Source organism: Amblyomma americanum, chromosome 5 (assembly GCF_052857255.1).
Source record: "Amblyomma americanum isolate KBUSLIRL-KWMA chromosome 5, ASM5285725v1, whole genome shotgun sequence".
Taxonomy (NCBI): domain Eukaryota; kingdom Metazoa; phylum Arthropoda; class Arachnida; order Ixodida; family Ixodidae; genus Amblyomma; species Amblyomma americanum.
The window spans coordinates 179651595-179658435 of NC_135501.1; positions in this window are offsets into that span (position 1 = coordinate 179651595).

Sequence of the window (6841 nt, forward strand, 5' to 3'; positions counted from 1 at the left end):
TGCGTCTCAAAATAGCTAATATTCAACAGCGGCTAGCACTCGCCGCATCCTGATGGCGTGTAGTTTAACAAGCAAGAGCCCACTAGCGCATCGAAGCAGCCATGTTTTTGAGTTCGTATCGTTGCGATAAATACAAGCTGTTTTGGCACGTACTGGAATTGAAGTTCTCAGCCTGTGCGTCACGGATGGTGACGATGGCGTCGCGGACGACCATAACTAAGATTCGCCGCAACGCAGCCGATAACCCAAGCATATGGGCGTTAAAGGTTGTTCACCAGTACTGCAAACGTGGGCATAAAGTATCGCTCAGTCGCAGCGCCATTCGCTCGCTGCTCGATTTTCCAGCCTTCTGAGTCAAGGTCGCAAGCTGTTGAGCCAATCAGTGAGCCAGCCGGAGTGAGCGAGCCGAGCTTTCGGGAACGACGCCGCCCGCGGGCGCGCCGGGCAATGAACTACGCGAAACCCCCTGGCTGCCCTAGCCGTCGCTAAGCCTAGCCGGTTTCACATCGATGCAGCAGCTGAGTGCACTTCGAAACTGGCTAGCGCTGAGGTGCTGCTCTCGTCATCGTTTTACTGTGAACCTCGTCTCATAGTAAAACAAAGATATGTTCGGTTTCCGCGACACCTTCCGGAGCGGAGCACGCTGAGGCCAGTAGAGCCGCGATTGAGCAGCAGCAATTAAAGGCGCCGTGGGAAGACATTTGTTTGTATTCCTGTTATCGCTTCTACCAACGATTCGATATTGGCCAACGATACTCCATCCGACGGCTTAGTATGGACTCGAACAAACATTACTTTCGCATTTTTCAGACGCTGGCGGCCGGTATTCAGGCTGGCATGCCGACCCCGAGAAGGGTGCCCGTACGTTATCATGTCGTTCAACTGTATGGCCGTGGTGCACATCAAAACCCCCAGACATCCTCCTTTCCGCTCAGATTGTCATAGCACACAGTCACACTGGGACCAGAGCAGTTTGGAGGACCGAGCGCGGATGCACCGGAGCTAGACTGTGTCAAAGCAGACGAAACTCTTGAAAGCGCGCGGTTGACGTCAGTCCCAAGACTTTATTCTCATTTCGACCGAGAATCAAATCGGTTCAAACTCGCCTGCCGCCGCATTTCACCTTCGGCTACATAAGCTGTTGTCTATATTTAGCGACATTTTCGTGTCACCGTCATGAAATTTTCAGTGAAGGCAATGAACGACGTCGTAAAATATTTTTTTTTGCTATTTTATGAAAAGCAGCGCGTCACTGCCGCTAAAAAAAATTCTGCGCCAACACTGTATCAGTGTTGGACTAAAGAGCGTTAGCAACGAGAGATTCAAGTGTTTAGATCGGGCTGCTAGATCGGGGTTCTCAGCAAACGCGGAGAAGACAAAATACAAACATCTGAGGGCGTTTCGTTTTGGAAAAATTCATTCTAAGATACAAGCAGCGTCATCTACTTTGAAGATATTGCACTACTATTGCGATTTGCAGCCACCTTCTCTATATCCGGTATATTTCCTCCTTATATATCAGTTAACGAATTGTATAAAAGTGTACATTACAACAAGACGAATTGTTTGACCGCATCCGGAACCCTCTGCGACAAACGATTAGGCCATATGGCTGTCTTGAAGTCCCCGGAATGCACGGCTTGGGGGCTAAAAGGTCGTCGGTGCGAATCCCACACACAATTTGGGGTTTATCTAAATATTTATTTTATCCTCAGGAACATGACAAGTCAAATGACCCCACTTCGATCATTATGCGTCAAACGCGCGGCCCCCAAATTTGATGGAAATGGGGGTTTCCGGGGTTCCGCTTCGATAGCCGCTATACTGGCATATGTATAACGGATCGAAGGTATCCGTGACAACTGAGGCTCTACGCGCCCGCTGTTGCTATGTGATATAGTGTGGTAACTGTCTTGGCCAATTTGACCTTCCCTGCAGACAGACGTGCCCTTGACAAACGTAACTAGTAAGAGCTGACGCTCTTAAAACTGAAACGCGGAAAAATAATATCGGGGTTTCTTTGAAAATTTATACAGAGAACTGCGTGCATGTATACATACGTGCTGCCTTTGCGTAGCCGGATGATTATGGCGAGTAATTTTCCCTTATTGACGATTAACGACATTCTTTTCCGCGACGTGCGTAGAAAAGTCCTTGGCATTTTCTGCGCTTGTAGTAGTAGCGGTGCATTATGTTACATGGCTTGAACAGGTCACAGAAGCCAAGAGGACACTGACTTTCAGTAGCGCTATTCGACTTGCGCACACCGATTGGTGTGCAGGCACTGTCGTGGCTGCACCTACATGCCACCACAGCAAGCGCGTGCGGATATGCAGGCACCGCTGGCTTCGTCACTTGTGCATTACAGCTTTTTGGGCTTTCAAAGCCGCATTTTACTCTTGAGCATGCACTACTTTCCTCACACTGTCATGTGGGAACACAAGGGAATTGGGTGAGTGCTCGAGCAGTGCCTCTCCTCTAAGCCAATTCTCGTTCGGTGACAGAGCCAGGTCGCGGGAAGCGAGTTCAAAACTCGATTCGCCAATGTGAATGAGCACTTCATTTCGCTCGGTGCCCGTCACCAACAGACTAGAGCACCTCGCATCCTCTTCGCGACTCGCCACAGTGAACGCGCTTTGAAGCACCTTTTGTCACTTTGATCCTATCGCTGTCACATGACAGCACGACAGTATTTCTAGAATTCTGCAGTAAAACAATTACCCTAACCAGGAATCTGTCGTACGACACATCCCACGATAGGTATATATCGCGCGGCACAATCCACGACAGGTATCTGTTGCGCGACACATCCCACGACAGGTATCTGTCGCGCGGCATATCCCACGACAGGCCGCACGACAGGTACTTTGGTCGCGTGAAAAGAGGCGCGCTAGAAGTCTCGCGCGACTGAACCCACGACAGGCAACTTTGCTGAGGCACGCAATCTCTGTCGTGCGGCAGGACTCCCTCTGTGGCGCGACAGTACCTGCGACAGAAACCTGTAGCGCGACAAATGCTGCGACAGGGACCTTCTTCGCACGACAAAATGCAGGAAAGATGTCTGTCGCGCGGCAGAGCCTACAACAAACAACTTTGTCGCGCGAAAGAACCCACGATACGAACCTTGTCGCACGACACAAGGCAGGACATGACAGCTTGTCTTGCTACACAAGATTGGGTCGCGCGAATGATGCGCGACAAAAAATTCTGTCGTGCGTTTTGATCGGGCTTCGGCGATGTCGTGTTAGAGATTTTCAGAAACGGTACTTTTGAAAAGCTTTAGAACATGACACTGTTACCCTCACTAGCGCTGGATAAGTGATGCCGATTAAACAACCCGTCACTCCCTGTGTTTTGGAATCACCTCGAAGGACACACAACATCAAGCGCAGCACAAGGCGTAGACTCTGCATGCATGGTCAGCCTACAGAAAGAAAGTGCATTGGGAAGCACGTCACGATGAGCCACAACTTTGCATTCCCCGAGGCAATCAATTTAGTGTCACGTGTTTGCCGAGCCGATCGCATTGTCGTTGCCATCGTCCCTCATTCCGACTTCTCGGAATAGGTGGGGTTAACCTTTGTATACCTTCCTGGCCTCATCTGCAGCACCCCTAGATCGCTCGTAGCTGCGAAACGTGCTGCAGAGAACAGAACTTTTATGTAGGCCTCTTTTTCTTGATGAAGCTCAAGAGTGTTTTGAGAGGGAAGGGGGAAGCCAGCACACTTTAGGTTGGTCAGACGGCGTCGGTGAGGGATGGGGGGAGGGGGGATTAAGGCTGTCAGTCAGAATGGCGACTTTTTTCGTTAAGTTGCGGAGTGGAGTCTTGCTGCAGAGCAAGCAGGTTTCCCTTTGTGCGGTTGAAGCTGTTCGGGGTAGTTTGGTTGGGGCAGGATTAGCGAAGGAGGCTTTTGTGGAAAATTTTTTCTATTCCGAGGTTGCTGGAAAAGATTACCATGATACGTTCCCTTTAGTCCCTGTCTCGGCCGGCTCCTCGGGTTCCCACCCATGCTTTATTGTGTCTTTTCAACAGCTTCCCTCTCATGCACATAAAGGGACATCTTCCACCTTCGTTTTTGAAGAGGAATGAGAAGTTGCCGTCTGAGAACGAGAGTTCTTGGTTGTAAAATTGTAGACTGCGCTCTACGTTCTGCAAGTTTCAATTGCAGCCGACACAGCGTACATTCCCCAAGTCAACCGGCGAAACTGTTCGACGATTGCAACCCCGACTGGGCCCCATCGCTGCCCCTGTGTTATGCCTTCAAGTACACAATTCAGTCGCGCAGTCATTGTCGCAAAGCACGATTGCGTCCGTAGCCGACAGCCAGGTGTCAGGGCTTTCAACGAACTACTGTTTGACGTGCACACATATCATACTCCACATAAAACAGCAGGGCAGCAAAATTTGGCAGTGGCTTAGCTCAGCTACGCCATGATATACTCAGCGAGAGGTGCAGTTCCCCCCCCCCCCCCTCCTGGTTACTCATGTTGCCGAGCTTGTTGTGAATAAAATGTCAAGCATTGAAGAAGAATTCCGTGAAACACATTATTAATTCAATTGTTTTGACAGATATAAACAGCGCCCGATGATCGTTAAACATGCTGTTGTCTAAATGCTGCCTAAAAATTATTGACACCCCGTGAATTGTTGACACCCGAACCGCGCTGTAAGTGAAGGAAAATGACCATGCGCAAGGGAGATGCTTCTCCTCTCTGGTTTCGCGCATGCGCACTATCGGCCTCCTAGGCTCAGGGCGAAATGCTCGATTGCGTAGCGCAGTACCCTGTATCCTATAGCGCAGTAGCCTATTGGTAGCCTTTTTATTACTCCCACAGATGAAGTGGAAGTATATGCAACATTCATCTCACTAAAAAACAGTAGATCATTGGACATAGACAATTTGCAAATCTAGCCAAGAAAAGAAGTCCTTCAGATCATTGCTCCATTACTTAGTTATATCTTTAACCCTGCCATTGACGTTGGCGAATTTCCCAGTGCCATTAAACGACCTAGAGTGTCGGTGTTGTATAAAGGCGGTTATACGAAAAAACCCACAAACTATCGACCTATATCTGTTCTGCCCGTGTTCTCGAAGGGCTTTGAGAAACTTTTATACACGAGAATAAATATCTTTTACAATAGAATACGCGTTATTTCGGACGCGCAGTATCGTTTCAGAAAGGGAAGGTCAACAGAGTCAGCACTCCTTACGCTAAAATAACATACCCAATTTTTTTTAAACCGACAAATTACCCTTGGATTGTTTATAGACCTTAGCAAGGCTTTTAACTCTCTTCATCATGATATTTTAACTGAAAAACTCTTAATAAATGGCGTTCGAGGTAAACCTCTTCAGCTATTCAAGTGATATTTGCAAAACAGATCACAGTGCGTTTGTATTAACAATCGAATGTCATCCCCATCACAGATATTATATGGCGTCCCGCAAAGGAGCGTGTTAGGTCCTTTTATTTCATCTATTCATTAACGACATAGTTTGTTTCGACACGACAGTTAATTTCGTTAGATATGCTGATGATTGCAATATCCTCCTTTCAGGTACAGATGCAAATAATTTAGTGATCAGATGTAATCATTTGCTTGAAAAAATTGGTCATTGGTCACAATCAAATCAGCTTAAAATATATCCTAAAAAACCAAGGTCATGCTTTTCCGGGCTCGTAATAAAGTATTCGTTTTAGATCAACCAATTAAATTTGATGGACAGGATATTGAAGTGGTTGAGCAGCACACGATTCTTGGCGTTACATTCTCCTCATATTTAACATGGGATATACATGTTGAGAAATTATATAAGAAGCTTTCCTCTGCAACTAGGGCTATATCACGTACTCGCGCCATTCTTCCGATAAAAATAAAACTTCAAATATATTACTCTTTGTTTGCCTCACAAATTAATTACTGCAGCTTGGTGTGGCTGACAACAACTAAACAGAACCTAAGCAAAATTCTCGTGCTACAAAAAAGGGCTATTCGTCATATATTTTGACTAGATTATCTATCTTCCACCCTATATTTTTTTTCCAGCAGTACAAAATTCTTCATGTAAACTGCATGTATAAATACAGAATCGTACGCTCACATTACTTTTCACCTGTCAGCTTTCGGTCACATTTAGCAATTTTTGGTCCATTGCAGCATCACACTAACATCCTAAACACACGCAGTAAAGACACACGGCTCGTACCCTTTTTCCGCACCGATTACAAGCTCCAGTCTTTACGTCACAATCTTCCGTCCGTATTAAACAAATATCAACACATCAAATGTTTGACCCCTGTTCAACTACTACAGCTTTTGTCCAATTTGTAATGCGTTTTTTTTCTCCCTACAGTGTTTCTTAGTTATTCTTTTACAGCCTCTCTCCAATTGCTCACGAAGATGCCTTCTCATTATTCATGCGATTTGTGTCAATCTTAACAAAAAATGCAGTCTTTGTGTACACATTTTCTATCGAACTACATGAATGTGTTTCTTATTTTTGTAAAGCTGAATATTTCATGTTAACCTTTTTTCATCATTTTTATTAGTGTTATTATTATTTAGTGGTCTCGTCTATACAGCCTTGTAAGGGTTGCCTAGGCCTCGTCAAGCTGTTTGATTACAGCTTTTAGCCCGGGTGACCCGCCAGCCTTTCTGGTAAATAAAGATCAGTTCAGTCCAGTTCAGTGTAGCTCTCGCTACAAACTGTAATCAGGCTTCGCAGTTGCCGGCTTTCTAAAATGCAATGTGCTTAGGGAATGGCGCCGTCGCTTTTCACGAGGACCCACACGTCCACGGTTTTGTTCAGATTTTGTGAGTGGTTCATGGGGCATAGAT